This window comes from Carassius gibelio, chromosome B22 (genome assembly GCF_023724105.1).
Source record: "Carassius gibelio isolate Cgi1373 ecotype wild population from Czech Republic chromosome B22, carGib1.2-hapl.c, whole genome shotgun sequence".
Classification (NCBI taxonomy): domain Eukaryota; kingdom Metazoa; phylum Chordata; class Actinopteri; order Cypriniformes; family Cyprinidae; genus Carassius; species Carassius gibelio.
Window position 1 is genome coordinate 21622148 of NC_068417.1, and position 17401 is coordinate 21639548.

Below are 17401 nucleotides of genomic sequence, written 5' to 3' on the forward strand. Positions count from 1 at the left end.
TTTATTTTTGAAAGTCGAAAACAGATTAATTACCTGCTTTTTCATTTCATTTTATTTTATTCTATTTTTTTCCTTCTTCTTTTTTTAAATGAAACTCAAATTACGAAACTAAAACTGCCCCCTGTCTGCGGTAAATTACTTTAGGAGTCATTCATTCCTTCAATTAGTTCAAATTGCTGATTCATTCAGCTATGAAGTAAAAGGCTCAGTTTATGAACAGACTACTGAATAATTGGATTCGGTCAAAACACAGATTCATTCAGAAACTAAACAACTCTGTAGCTCACAGACAGGCTTTTATTTTATTTTTTATTTTTTTGCTTAATTGAGTAAAACAGACAATGTTTTGTTTAAAATATAAAAAAATATTGACTTCTTTTTTTAACTGAACTGATGTTTAAAATCACATTAAAACTTGTGATATTCGTGACAAAAAAACACTCCTGTGACTGGCCTACTGCTCTGGCTGGTCATGTGATATCCCTCATCATATGATATAAATATGAGGCAATACTCATAAGGGGCATTTTTACCCAAATATCTTGAATTTTAGGAGTTCTTACCCTGTATCATATCTGTCAACTATCACCTGTATGAAATGTAAGATGACATAGGCTACCGGTCTGGGGGTGGGGCCAGTGCGTTAACTGTTAAAATAATTGAATCATTTTATTTTTTCATAACGAATTTTTTTCATTGTATATGCATATATTAGATTTAGCATGTCACACTGCAGGACACTGCTGTAACTGTATATCAACATCTCAGACACACTAGCAAACAAACATAGCGCGTGTCATGAGTGAATGGCCTCTAACGCCGTCAGGAGCCGCTCCTTTAGTTTTCTCTGTATCTCACACATTCACACAGACTCGCAGATCGTGAAGGAGTTGTGCTCTCCAGTAGGTTACTGTGATCTTCCCATCTGTCCATGCAGTCAGACGCTGGCAGCAGCCGTGGCTTGAAGGCGTGAGTGGTGGCGAGCTGGAACAAGGACGCGGGCATACGGCCAAAGCGAGAGAGAGAGACACAGAGAGAAAACACACGCTATCTGCCTCTCAGGTTGCAGGAAACAACGCCTCCAGCAACAGTTATAAATCAGGTCTAGCGCACAAACACGCACACACTCGGCGAGATCCACCTGTACGTCATTATATCTCACTCACAACAATTTTCAAAATATACACATCTGCGCATGTGTTTATAAAATACATTCACGGTGCTAAAATGACCTTTTAATTCGAGGCTACATGAAATTGCTTAACTAACACGGTTTTATGCCCTGTGTTGTTTGTACTTCCTGTTGAAACAGGAAGTTTGGGCGGGGCTCATCAAATCACCCATCTCTGTTTATTTTAAATTGGCAGTTACGTTTAGTTACATTACATGCATGATTTACAATTTTGCTAGTCAGTTCCAGTTTCTAAAATGGAAAAGCACTTTTAATTTTAAAGAGCGTTTGATTGGAGGAAAATCTGTGTAGTGCAGGATGATGTCATCAGTACCTTTGCTTTTTTTATATGTGTATATACACAAAAAAAAAGTAAACTTGTGAATGTTCAGGAGTAAACTTACATATAGATTAGCGTTAAAACAAACAGACATGGACTAAGAGCTGTGAACTATTTTATTTAAATAATATGAAAACCAATGAATCGTTCCAAGTAAGACCAAGAATAAGCTTTAAGAAAGTATCTACAGTTGATTCTGACTCCATGTGATCTTTGAAGCATAAAAATTATGTGCACAAGACAGTCAGATGTTTTTCAGACTGTGCAGTCCAAGCGCATTTGGCTATCGACAAATCTGAGCACACACTCCAATTTCATGCTCTTGCGCGCACACACGCTGACTAATTGCCCCACTGGAATGTTACCCGACCTTTCTGGGCTGCGTCGGTTTAAAAAGATTTGTGTCGTCCCTACTTTCATCCCACGAGGGAAAGAAAATCTTGTTTCAGTTTTCGCCTCTGCAGTTTTATTCTCGCTCCCCGAGTGGTTTGTGTGTGCACAGGCGCGTTTACGACTAGTATGTGTGTGAATGTGCGTCAGGGGCAGCAACCTTGAAACTGCGTCTATAAACACGGTCATGTGGGCCGCCTGAAGAAGCCACTGGCACAATCTCGACTGCTCTCAGATGAATACAAGCCAGAACGGAGAAGGAGGGGGGTGGCAGATGTGATAGCGAGAGGACAACGAGATACACAACATCCTCTCGTTTCTCTGGCCTGGCTTGCCTTGTATTGGCGCAATAGAGTTATAGAGAAAACTCGCAGTTGTTGCGTTCAAACAGTGCTTCTCTGCAACAACAAAATAAAGTATTTTTTTCCAGAACTTGAGTATTCAATTTCAATGATGCCATAGATTTTGAGGCCTCTTCAAGGGAGGAGCGATGTTACTTTTTTAAGTGTTCCCTTTCACTTGGTGAATGAAAGAATGAATAAAGAAATTGCATGGACACTGAAGAAAAGGCCTGAGGCATATCTAAAGAATATAATATCATAGAAACATGGAGTGATTTATTTAAAGAAAATCATATGTATTAAATATATATTATCTGTACAAAAAGTTGCTTTGACATTTACATTTTAGAGACCAGAGAAATTTCACAATTCTCTATGCCACAGCAGAATACTAGAGTAACTCATATTAGTAAATAAAATATAATAAAGTCCTCAAAAATGATTGACAAAATCCAAAGGAAAAATAGAACAGAAAAATAGATACAGATGAAACAAACCGTGCTTTAAGTTTTATGCAAGTCTAAAAAATTCAGTTAACAGCCTTCTACAGAAATTTAATAAGCACATGTGAAATAAAATAGCATAGTATTCACTATAAGAATTAAGCTTCCTTTGTTTCTTATTAAAGCTACAAAAGTCCTTCAGTCAAGAGGACTGAAAAGTCCTTCAATAATGAGTGATTTTGTCTTTATTTTTTATTTTTTTATATTATTAATATTAAGCACACAGTCAGCAGCAGGAATATAGCCCCGTCACTTTAAGAGCCATATGGATCCAGTTCACTGTTATGCACACATTTTCATTCTCAACTGTTTACGTTCACTTATTACATAACCGACGAGGGTGTGAATATTCACTAGGCACTGCATTTTGACACATTTCGGCAAGTTTGACCATTTTAGGTGCACACCTTGAGCTTAAAGATAAAATCATCCTGAGAAACAGCGCAAGTTTCTTTCACGGTTTTCAAAACATGAATAAATCTAATCAATTTTAATAAATCGGCATGTCCCATTTTTCAGAAGTCATGTTACATGATTGGTTTGCACATGAAATTGTGCTTTTAAGGAGGAGTGAAAGCACTCACTGGCGAGGGGGCACAATGGGATGCAATATTCATTTTATCTCAATTACTGTATTGTATTGTATTGAATTGAGGCCGAAATCGAACAGCTCTGAGAACACCCTCACCTAACGACACCCTAAAACGACCCAAAAAACCCTAGGAACCACATAGCAACACCTGCAAAACCACCCAGAACCACCCTAACAATAAGGTGACTAGACGTGTCAGTTCCCAGGGACACGTTCTGCCCAGGATTTCTAAATTGCTTAAAATAACCAGGTTTTGGCTGTTTGCACTTCCCAGACCGATCGTTATGACATCAAAGTACCATGAGAACCATTCGAAAGCATAAGGAGCCGTCTGCTCTGCTCTCTATAGCTCTCATGGTACTTAGATGTCATACGACGATCGATCTGTGCAGTGCAAACAGCCAAAACCTGGTTATTTTAGGCTATTTAGAACGTGTGGCTGGGAACTGGCACATCTGGTCACCTTACCTAACAACCTAACACCTAGCAAAATCTTAGAAACCACCCGGAACACACTAGCAATGCCCTCAAAACCATTCAGAACATCTCAACATCCACCCAGAAACACTGCTCAACTACTAACTCTAGAACTCAAATTGACTTCAGTAAAGGTTTAATAATAAAATGTTTTACTGCTTGGTGTCTTTGGAGGACCTCTTCAGAATTTTGTGGTTTCTATGTTTTTGAAAACCATTTAGAATTTGCTTTAAAAAGCCCTTATCTGAACAACCTGTAATGAGACATCAAGAACTTTTTTTTAATCTTATACATGAACGTTTAAGTGCTGCAAAGGACCATTTAAGAGCCTTTATTTTTAAGAGCACTGGACCTGTTTATCATGCTTAATGTTCACCCGCAGAGCCTGTAAACATTCTGAACACTACCATGTCCGTAACCCTAATCCCAGCTCTATCCCAACAGCCTCAGGGCTGCTATCCACGAGAAAAGATGAATAAAAGCTCTCTTTGTTTAAATGCTGAACACAGGCTGACACTTTGACCTGTCAGGGCCTCCGGGTTCCAGAAAGCTCCATCATGTTCGGCTCTCCACGGGGTGTTCACTTACTCTAAGAAGAGATTTAAAACATGAATGATGTTCGAAATAACACTTTTCTTACATTTTAAACTCTCTTTGTTAACGCTTAGATTCTTTGTTCTTGACTCTTTATCTGCACAATCAGCCTTAGAGGGCCATTTCTGGAGAGATGTCCAGAGGTTTACATAGGATTATAGGCGGACCTGATGCATTATCGTTTGAAGCCTCAGAAACACTGAACCTGGGGTATTTGTGGGGCATCCAGATCTTCGAAATACGTGGCCGATGTTAAAGGTCCAGCTGTTAGAAAGCTTCCCTCAAACCATAAACCATTTTCTGCTTTCCTGCGCTTCTCTCTCTCTCTCTCTCTCTCTCTGTGATCCCAGGAGGCTATTTTTCTTGGTCTTGCCCGAGTAGCGCAGCTTGACTGGGGCCCCGTACGCACACACATTAATCACTCCACCCCTACTCCAGCGAGCAAATACGCTGTTCCGCGGCTGCAGAGTCAACAGCACAAGGGTTCTCCCTGCTGTGTGTATGCCTTGGTGTGCAGTTCGGGTTTTTGACGAAGGATGGTTACCAAGCAAGTAACCAAGTGTGTATTCAAACCATGCATTGCGAGTTACAACTGTGCATATGTGCAACAAATGTGAAGGATTTGATTTTAATTGATAGATCCAATATCGGTAGTGTGAACAAATTTGGTTATAATGAAAAAAAAAATAGCTTGACAAGGTATAAATACATAGTGAATATATGCTGCATGTCATGCATTACTAGTTGTCATTACTATAATAGTTGTTATTGATTTAGTGCGAAAAGATTTAGGCTTGTGAAACACACTACGCACCCACTTAAAAACAATTTCCTGAAGTTCCCACTGAGTTCAGAAATGTTCTTCAAATGTTCAAGATGTCTAGTTTTTTAAATGTTTGAGAAACATTCTTTTTTTTCCCCCTTGGTTATGCAAATGTTAAAGTCCCCATGAAATCAAAATTTAATTTTATTGTGTGTTAGCATCAATATGCTAGTCGTAAGTTTATCTATAAAGCAATGTGCTCCAAAACAGTGACAACATTTGCATTTAGAAGATATAAGCATTCAAAGCTTGCAGTTAATCTCTTCTGCAAAAATGGCTCAACAATTTTTATTTCAAATCTTCTGACCAATCAAATTCTCTCTAGAATCCGAAGCAGTTAGCAACTGTGGCTGCATCCAAAATTGTAGCTATTTTTTTAAATAATTAATTGCATCGCGATTGCTAAAAAAGTATGCCCTGAATGTGTTTAGTATAAATGCAATCCAGATGTACTATACGTTCGCTATGTAGTCCTTATCACGTGAACTACCAACGTCAGTTGCGTCATTTCACTGCCATTTACAAATCGCCTCCCGTGGCCTGATGGGATACTAAAGTTTCCATTGGATGTGAACTTTAGTATCTTGTCGGACATAGTAAATGGTCATCTGGATGCATTCTAATCTTTTCAGATAATTTATTGTATAGTAGGAAAGTGTGCAAATTCGAAAGCAGCCTGTATTTTTACTGCAACTTACCTGAAGAGCGCAGACATTCGAAGGACTATCCCCTTGAGTACTGGGGTATGTTAGCGCAAATGTTCAACAATGTATATGTTCATGACATATGAAATTACGGCACATTTTTGCATTAAATAAACTCTAAAAACATGTTTTGCGCGAACTGGCCCTAAGTGCTGCAAAAATACAGTCCAAACTTGTTTTTTGCGCACTTAACAGTATGCGATTTTGGACACAAAATGTATTGTACAGTTTCACACCGCTGAAATGCAGTATTAATCAATCAGATGCCAGGACTGGAACCGTGCATTTCAAAATGCTCAGTATTTGTTGTATTCAAATTTCACGACACTTTGATTCATAAATTTTAATATTTGAATTAATATCAAGTACTGATGGGTTCAGAATGATAAAGTGTTCGTTAATGGCATCTCATTATAAACTGTCTCCACAGTATTTCACAGGGAAGCCAGTGTTTTGTATCCAGCAACACCTGGTTCATAACCTAGGCCCATTAATTGTTAATTGCCTTGACATTGTGTGCAGAAAACTGGTACCAGAGCTTTTCCCAACCATTTCAAAATCCCTGATGCCTCTCGCCCACAGCATGTTTGCGTTACAGGCTACTTGAGCGGCGAGAGCAAAGAGAAGAAGAAAAGCGCTCAGGGGGATGAAGAGGAGGAGGAGGAGGAGGAGGGGCGGACCGCGTGCTTGGCAGTAAATTCAAGCACTGACATGAATTTTGCGAGAGGCTCCCTGTGACGGCATTAGAGGCCTCTCTGTGTTATTGCACGCACACTCGCGCATACATAGCCTGCGCCTCTGAAAATCTGCGCTTTTCTCGGCCAACCCCTATAAACAATACGAGTACTTGACTGGAGCTGAGAAACCTTTGTCATATTGTGTGTGCTTCTGACCTAGCTACACTTCTAGTGGCAAACTTGCTGAATTTTTACTAGAGATATTCTAAATCTCTCCAAATATTTTAAGAAAGGTATTTTGTGGTTTATCTACCGAGAGTAATCAATACAATTATATAATAAAAACTGATTTTAATTAATTCTATACTAATGCATAATTTAACTTTAGGCCTAACAACAGAAACCGACCTTTTATGAATGTGTGTGTGTGTGTGTGTATATGTATATACACACACACACACACACACACACAACTATAATTTTTCATATAAATTTATATTTTGATAAAAAACCTTTCCTCTGAACCTTCTATTCACAGAAGAATCCTGAAAAAAGTGCAGTTTCCACAAACATTTTAAGCAGCACAACTGTTTTGAACACTGATAGTAATGAAAAAAAAAGAAATATTTCTTTAGCATCAAATCAACATATTAGAAAGATTTCTGTAGGATCATGTGACAATGAAGACTTGTAGTAATGCTGGAAATTCAGCTTTGCATTAGGAATTATTTAGCCTGGACTTTAAAGTATATTAGTTGTTTTAAATGGCAATATACTATTTAACTATAATACAGTTTTTACTAATGATCAAATAAATGCAGTGAGCACATGCTTATTTCAAAAGCATTAAAAAGTCTTACCATCCTCAAACTTTTGAAAAGTATGTATATATATATATATATATATACATATATATATATATATATATATATATATATATATATATATATATATATATATATATATATATATATATAGTAATAAAACAGTCTAAAAATCAAAATGTAGAATATATAATGTATAATAAGAAACCTTATAATGTTGCTACTACTATGTTGCTTTTTTTTGGAGGGGTGGGGGGTGTTATATAAATACCATGCCACTTTTTGTAATGGAAACCAAAGTTAATAATTTTAAAGCATGAAAACGCTACTTATTCAAAACAGGGTAGCGGAAACTATCACAGTTTTAAATACAAAGCGTTCTAGAAAGGGTTCTGGTTTGATTCTGGAGCGCGCACGTGAGCTGATTGCAGATTGTCGCTCTGGCTGCTGTCGGGTTTAACGAGCGCAGCGTGTCGTTAAAGCGCCGGTTTACGAGGCTCCTTTATCGTCCCACTCACACGCATATACGCGAGCGGCACACAGACTGCAGAACCCCTAAAGACTCAGATTTAATGCTTCCTGCCCGAGCTGATCTCACTCCCACCGCCAGCTGCTGCTTTCAATTTCCCCCTCACGCTCTCTCGCGCGCTATCTCTCTCTCTCTCTCTCTCTTTTTCGTCAGCGCTTTAACTCGCCGCTGCCTTTGGCGACCAAATGTTTTGAAACCTGAGGTGAGAATACAGCACACAAACACTCACTCATACATGTGTATACTTGAGACTCATTGAGCATTACAAAGGTGATCCTGTTCAAACGAATGAACCATTGTGTTTAATTAAAGTTAACACTACAGTGATACTTTTTACATTTATATTTCTAAATGATATCATATATGCATTCCAAAAAAAAAAAAAAAAAAAAAAATCTTGATACTTTATATACCCTGTACTTTCATATACTTTAAAGGGGTCATATGACATTGCTAAATAGAACATTATTTTGTGTATTTGGTGTAATATAATGTGTTTATGCGCTTTAATTATTTTCCACATACTGTACATTATCCTTGCTCCTTTATGCCCCAACTTTCTGAAAGTATTGATTTTTACAAAGCTCATCCTGTGAAAAGCAAGGTGTGCTCTGATTGGCGAGCTATCCAGTGCATTGTGATTGGCCAAATACCTCAAGCTTGATGGAAATGTTATGTCTCTTAACATATTGTGATTCTGTGTCCCAGCACTACAACAGAAAACCAATAAAACCCATTACAAAAGAGGCACTTGTTGCATCCAGTAGGGACATAATTACAGATTATAATGACTTAAATTGTCTTTTTATGCATTGTGCTGCACCGCGCCCTATATACATATAACCGTTTCTGCATTTGTGATCGGAGAAACATTTGTAGCAATAGCCAAAAATATATTGTATGGGTCAATTTTTTTTTTATGCCAAAAATCATTAGGATATTAAGAATGATCATGTTCCATGAAATTTCCTACTGTAAAATTATTAAAATTACATTTTTGATTAATAATATGCATTGCTAAGAACTTCATTTGGACAACTTTAAAGGCGTTTTTCTTAATATTTGGAGTTTTTTGAACCCTCAGATTCCAGATATTAAAATAGTTGTATCTTGACCAAATATTGTCTATCCTAACAAACTATACATCAATGGAATGCTCATTTATTCAGCTTTCAGATGACGTATAAATTATATTTTAATCTAAAAAATTGACCCTTATGACTGGTTTTGTGGTCCAGGGTAATAAATATGAAAACATACATATTTACAAACATACAGTCTGGCGCTTTGAGAAGCGTCAGACTGTCCTTGAAAAGTTGCCCCACTTTGTAGAAACAAGTCTCTCGGATTCAGGAAACATTCCTCCGTAAAATGTGCTGCACACATCTGAATATTTGGGCTGAACTGTTCTGGAACAGTGTTGTAAATACAACATAACCACTGATTTCTAGTTGTGTCCTCTTTTGTAAGGCCAAAGTAGTTTTGCTTTCACAGTGAAACACACAGCATTTCCACGACATGGTGCCGGCGGCAATAGTACTACAGTGAGAACAAAAGTTACGCATTCTTTCTTTGCATAAACATTTGGGTGGTGTTATGCAGATCTTCCCACACAGTCTTAACTTTTATAAAGAATATCTCTTTGGGTTTGAGACTTTAGTCTTTGCAACTTTAGGGACCTTATCTGTTCACCAACAGCTTCTAATACTCCTAAGAGAAATTAAGACTTGAAATCGTATTATATGACCCCTTTAAAACATGACGTATCACACTGTGTCATTATTTATTCAACAAAATAAAGTCAATATGGAAAAGCCATGTGTGAGAAAGCTAGAACAGAATTAAGAGGGCAGTAGCAGTCAGGCACTGCTAATTAAATGCATTGATTAACTGATCATCAGCAAGTGTGAGCACCTATATAAAAGCAGAAGTCTTAGCAGTTTGCTGGTCTGGAGCCTTCAGGTGTGTGTCCACACAATGCCAAGGAGGTAAGACATCAGAAATGATCTTAGAGACGCAGTTGTTGCTGCCACGAATCTGGGAAGAGTACCAATTGCAAACAATTTGAAGTCCATCATTCTACAGAGAGGAAGTTCAAAACAGACAACAATCCTCCCAGGAGTGGACATCCTAGCAAATTCACCTCAACATCAGACCGTGCACCCCTCAGAGAAATGGCAGACAATCCAAGAACTTCCCTGCAGGCTTGACAGGCCTCAGTTAACATCTTCAATGATAAAGTTCAGAAATTAGAAAATTATGGGACAAGTGTGGCATGCTTGGAAGGCTTGCCAGAAGAAAGCCTCTTCTATATGAAAAAAGTATGGCTGCGCGGTTTCGGTTTGCAAAGTTGCATCTAAACAATACATAAGACTTCTAGAACAATGCCATTTGAACAGATGAGACAGAGAGGAGGTGTTTGGCCATAATGCACAATGCCACATTTGGTGAAAACCTAAAGAGTATATCAGTACAATCACCTCATACCAAAAGTCACACATGCGGGTGGAGGGCTGGTGATTTTGGACTTGCTGTGTAGCCACAGGACCTGGGCACCTCACAGTCATTGAATCAACCATTAACTCCTCTGTATACCAAAGTATTGTAGAGTCAAAGTGAGGACATCTGTCTGACAGCTAAACTTGGGCCAGTACTGAATCAGGCAACAGGACAATGACCCCAAACACTGCAGTAAATCAACAACAGAAGGACTGGAAAAGAAAAGAATCAAGGTGCTTCAATAGCTCAGTCAAAGACCAGACCTCATCCTGACTGACATGCCGTGGCGAGAGCGGTGTATAAACTTGAACATAAACTGGAGCAATGTTGTAAAGAAGAGTGGGTCAAAATTCCTCCAGATTGAGATGAGAGACTGATAAATTCATACAGAAAATGATAACTTAATGATAAGTTAGTACTGTTAAAAATGGATCTAGCAGAGCAATTGAATAAAAGGGTGTCCTAACTTTGTCACACATGGTTTTCCATTTTGGCTTAATTTTTGTTTATTTCTAAATATTATTTTGTTTATTTCTTAATTTTTTTTCTTCCAAATTTTATGTATAAAATATTATGTCCTGATACAGAATACCATGGAATTCAACAGGGTGTCCTAATGTTTCACATGACTGTGTTTGTATATATATATATATTAGGGGTGGCACGGTTCAGCTTTTTCACGGTTCGGTTTGTTTCATGGTTTTAGAGTCACGGTTTTCGGTACAGTTCGGTACAGTTTTATATATATATATATATATATATATATATATATATATATATATATATATATATATATATATATATACATACACACAACAATAAAATACACATGTAAATAAACATTTAAAAAAAAACAATATATAAAATGTAATAGAAATAAAGTATTAAACTTTTTAAATAAGTTTTATATATAATTTATTAATTTTATTAAAATTATATAAAACTATAGTATATAACGCACACATAACAAAATACATTTTTTATTACTAATTATGAAAAGGAAGTAATTTATTAACCCTTTTTATGTCACCAATGTTCATTAATGTTCACATTAAAAATACATTAAGAAATAAATATTATATATTGTTGTATTAATATAATGTAGTAAATATTATATATATATATATATATATATATATATATATATATATATATATATATATATATATATATATATATATATATATATATATAATGTATGTATAAAATAAAAAAACATTAAAATGATGTAGTTATTTATTACTTTTTTATTTTTATATTCACCCCCAAAAATCTTTTCACATTAAGCTAAATTCTGGTGACATTTTTCAACATTTATAGAAATAATAATGTATATAGCCCTCTATCAGTCTGCCACACACACATACACACAGAGAGAGCGCTCACGTTAATCCGTTTGTCACGGTGAGCGTGCTTCCTGAGAGCTGAAAAAATTATTCCTCTCCTTTTCCCTGCGCGATGCTCCACGCACGACAGTGTGCGTGTGTGTGTGTGTGTCTGAGGGGGAACAGACAGGCAAGCAGCTGCAAATGTTAAATTGTATCCAATTACTGCCCGCACGGCGATACGAGGGGAATAATTCTTTCCGTATGACAGCGCGATTCGATTATTCCGCACACGAGAGATGCTCCTTATAACTGCGTGAAAAACATCCCCTGCTCACTCACGCTGAAACACACAAGCAGCCCGTGTGAGTGTGAGTGTGTGTGTAATGATGCGTGCCGTGTACTAGTGTTACACTCTTGATTGACAGAGAGGAAGAACTCATTATGGACCGGCGCTTTGAAACACCACGGCCTGCGTCAGACGTGTCTCTAAAGATCAGCGACCTCTGACCTCCACCTATTTTAACACAATTAGCCCTCCCAATAACTGTGTGCGTCTTTGAAACACCTCAGGGCTGAGTAATGTTAAAGGAATGGATCTCAGGTGCCATAACGACGGATTATTATTCAAACACATCAGTCAAGAGGTACGTCACATGGTGACATCATTGACATAATTATTATGCGGAAACCCAAATGACAATTGAGAGCTATGAGAGGGAAGCAGTTTTTCAGTGAATAGCTTCTTAAATTTCGGCCTGTTGTTGACAACCATCAACTTTATGACCTCAAAGACTTGTATAAATATATAGACGTATAGACAAAGACTTTTAGCAATAGAGTGCAGGAGAATATGAACTTATGAATTTATGAATACCTTTGTGACACTCTTTTTGGGCAGCTCAGACTTTCTGATAAACATCTATTTTGTGGTCTACTGAAGAAAGAATCTGGAACGACATGAGGATGTGTATTTTTATTTATTTATTTAATTTTCGATTTTATGATTTTCAGAAATGACTTAAGTCAGAAATTACTTATACTGTTAATGGTTTTGTAAATGATGTGTGTTTTACTAAAGGGGTCATGTGATGACTAAAATAATTAAGTGTGTTTCCAAATATGGTAAGGGGCGTAACATTTCAGTCAAATGATTGACGTATTCAGCCAATCACAACACATTGGATAGCTGGCCAATCAGAGCACACCACGCTTTTCAGAAGGATGTGCTTTGTAAAAATCAACAAAGGCAGGGCAGAGAGGAGCAACAATAATATATGGTATGTGGAAAATAATGTGTTTTTAAAACACATTGCATTACACTGAATACACAAAATAATTGTCTTTTTAGCAACGTCATATGACCCCTTTAAATTAGATGCTTATAAACCCTTACAAAAAGTAATGTGCTGGTACTCTCTGGTACTCATATATGGTAATGCTATTGTATTTCGAACTTATCATGGTGCTGAAAATCATGTGGTATTTACCAGTGCTAATTTAGTATTATTTATGCTATTATAGTATTTGTTAAAATATTGGAATAACTTGTGTTTTTACTTTTTTACTCTTCATTTTAATTGTAAAGCTTTAGTAGTTTTGTTATGTGCTTTTGCTAAGTTTATTATTGTTTAATATATATATATATATATATATATATATATATATATATATATATATATATATATATATATATATAGCTTTAGTTTATTTCTCCAGTTTAAACTTAGTTTCTTACCTAGTGTTTATTTAAAAATTTTCAGCCCAATTTTTCAATTTTCAACTAGCAATTTCCACACACACACATAAAGATTATATTGTACATTTGAATTCTGAAGTGCAGTTGTATTATCATAGTATGGTCATGGTATTACTATAATGCATATCCAAGAATTACCATATCTAAGAGTGTACTTTAAACATTCACAATGAAAAGACAGGAACATCACAGGCTGTAATCAGTCAGGCAGTCTTAATTCTTGCCCTCTTTGTAGAAGTCTTGATGTTAAGAGGAAGCTGACGTGTCATCTGGCCAAGACATGTGAACGACAGACCAGAATCACACCTGCTCCGCTCACGGCCTGCTCTCCTTCACTTAGAATAGATGAAGCAGCGAGACCAAGCCGCAGGCAGGCAGTGGAAATGCGTTCACAAGGTCATACGTCACGTACGTGACAACAGTGGAGCTGCTCTGGACAAATGAGAGCGGGGAGAAAGATGGAGGGATAATCTCAAGGACGAGGATGGAGGCAAGAAAGGAGAAGGTTAAAGGGCTGTGGATGGGAGTTCAGCCAAACAGACAGTGGAGGTGGGCTGTCAACTCTCATTATCCATTCAGGCCCTAATGTCTAATATTAAAAACCCAGAGAGAGCGAGGTTAGATGACGAAAGAAGAGCGAGCCACGGGCGCTTCACCTTGCCTTGTTCCCCTGCGTCGTTGCGCACACACATGTGCGGCTGGTTTTTTATGTGATGTAGTGGTTGCCACAGTGGCAGCAGACACCTTGACAACCAGACAGCCCTCACAGCTGCTGTCTGACTGGCAGCCACTTAGAGACTCCACGAGTGTATGTGTGTGTCTATGTGTGTGTGTGACAGCAAGCCCTTAAACCTGTAGCACACTAGCGTGTGCCGTCATGTGCGCTAGTTCAGAAATCTTCTGCTGGAGTTGGTGTCAGTTACAGCTGACATACGTTACCCAAGTACATTGACGCGAGTGGTCGACACTTCTTACGCTGGTGTTGCAAAACTGAAGAGGGAGATAAAGTCACCTTTAAATATCCTTGCCAAATTACTTGGGTAGCTAGTTAGAAACGTTTAGACTGTGAGCCAGTGGCAACACAGAGAACGCAACATGTGCATTATGAATGGACACATAGAGAAAAACTATACCTGAAATATTGAGGTGTGAAAATTAACGCATAGTTCGAAACATCTTCATCACGTACTTACGAAGAATACTTTTCATTAACGACAAGACAAAATATTGGTAACTGGATTGCTGCCATTAAAATTAATAGTAATTGTTTTATGTTTGTCACTCTAAGCACCCCCGTATAAAGTTTTTTCGTTTGACGGACATCTTGATTAAAATTTTGATGGCCCTAAAGTGACACAGGAAGAAGTTTCTCGTAAACACGCAAAAATGTTGACATACACACTATTTCTTTCTTTTCTGCAAATGTCACTATATAGTTAACTTTATCTATGCATTATTCTGCAATAGTGCCCCTAGTGGCAATGCCGAAAACGCAACATGTACATTGCCCACATGAGTTGCTCTTTGACATATTGTAAAACATTTTAAACGTGCAAATATAAACATGTAAGCATGCATTAAAGCATCTTCATGCACATACTTGCAAATAAAAGATTTAAATATTCCAGGTTGTGGCAAAACAAAATGCCATAATATAGTAACTAGGTTGCTACCAATAAAGTTAATATCAATCAATTTAAGTATTTGCGTTAAGCACTCAGTTTATTTGGTTGACGAACACATTTTTTTTTTTCATGTAACATTTGCATTGATTTCATTTGAATACTCATATATTTTCTCATACATACAAAATGGCCTATTTCCCCGTCTGTCTGAAATAAAATAAATAAAATAAAAATAACATTATTTTATTAGTAAATCATTCACATTTTATTAGTAAATTATATTTGTGAATTGTTGCAATACATTTAATTTGTTGTGTTATTTATTTCTAAAATAGATTGCACAAATAAAATTTTACACAAATTTTATTTTTATACACATTTTATGTTACAGGCTCACACTCATCATGATAGATGTCAATGTACACACACGTACACACACACTTCATTGGACTCTTAATTTACGCATGACATTTTCACATGACGCCTCTACACTCACGGTCATTACCCTGAGAGCTTCAGTTCAGAAATGCTTGAGCCAGCAACCTAACCACACACATACACACACACACACACACACACACACACACACACACACTCGAGACTCATTCAACCCCTGCAAGAGATCACTATGAGTGCAATTATCCTAAATCACTTTCATAGTATTTAAATCAAAAGTAAATATGTATTGATGTAAAGTATTATTATTAATTTATAAAAAAATATTATTATTATGATTTATTAAATTTGAGCCCAAGTGTGCAGTAGTTGTGCAAAGTTGCAGTCACAAAATAATACTGATCAAATATTCAAGAATTAAGCCAAATATTTAAAAAATCTCATCTTTCTGACGGTTCTTTCACGTGAACACACAGAGACATGCACAGACACGTATCTTTAAGATGACAAGGCAGTGTGAACGTGAAATGAGTCACAAACACTCATTTACAGAGAACTGCAGAAAGACGTGTGTCTACCAGAAGAGAGAGATGAAACAGTGATGTATGTCAAAGAGAAACAGAGAAAAACATTGAGACTGAGATCTTTTTAAGTCTGTTACCGTAGTGCCATAAATGTGTGTGTGTGTGTGTGTGGGTTGATGCATCGCCAGCAGGCACAATCTAGCATGTTTATCTCACACACACATACACACACACACAAACACACGATCCTGGCATGTGTCCCCAGCACATAAACAGCCATTAATCGTTGCTCACACTGCTGACATTTGGAAGAAAGGTCACTTTCCTGTCTCTCTCTCTGTCTCCCTCACTGCCATTCCGCCCACCCTCTCTGAGAACCAGCAGACAGGCCACGACTCCTGGTAATTTCCTGCCTTTCGCCTCTAATAGTGCGTTCGCTGTGCGTCTGCATGGTTGCCTCGTACACGTGACTCAACTAGCATCCAGCAATGATCAGCTTGTCTGTCCACAGTGTAAAAATGCTATGTGATGTGAAGCATTTACAGACAATTAGAATAATTTTGATGTTAATTGAACAGTTATGAGGACAGAATTCTCAACCAATCAGATTTCACAGTGGGCTGGGATACGTAGAGTAGATACGCACGTGGAATGGGAACCAAGCAATCAAATATATGTCCCGTTGCTCAATGTTTATTGTGATTGTTTATGACAAAACTCGTCAATTGCTCGTCCTTTTATAGCTTTATTGACAGTAATTTGCGGTGACAGTTTGCATGAAAGTCATTCGTTTTCAGTAACGATCTATAACGATGTGACAAAATTGAGCAGAACTGTATGTTTATACAAATGAGCAGTGTTGAAATGTATGCTTCCTGTAAAATCCGACACCTAAAACATACTTTTATTGTGTAAAGATGGTAAAATTTAATACATTTAAAATAATGGTTTCTCTCAAGATGTGTAAACGTTTACACGATTTGAGGCTGTGTGTGAGTCTTTTTATCTTTCAATTTCAAAAGCATAAAACAAACAATTTGCATTAACATGTTTTGTTTTTCTTGTGTTTTTATAATGCGCCAGTCTTTAGTAGTTTTTATTGTTTTATTGTAAGTGTCAACATACCCGCTAACAGAAATTAGCAGTAGCAAGGCAACTCAAAATAATTTATTTTTCAACAAGAAAAATCAGTTTCAAGTTTTAATTTCACAGACATATGTTATGCAAATGTAAAAGTGGCGATCACGTGGTCAACTGCACGATACGACAAAACAGCATCGCTGAGATTACTGTTTTCCAACATTGCGA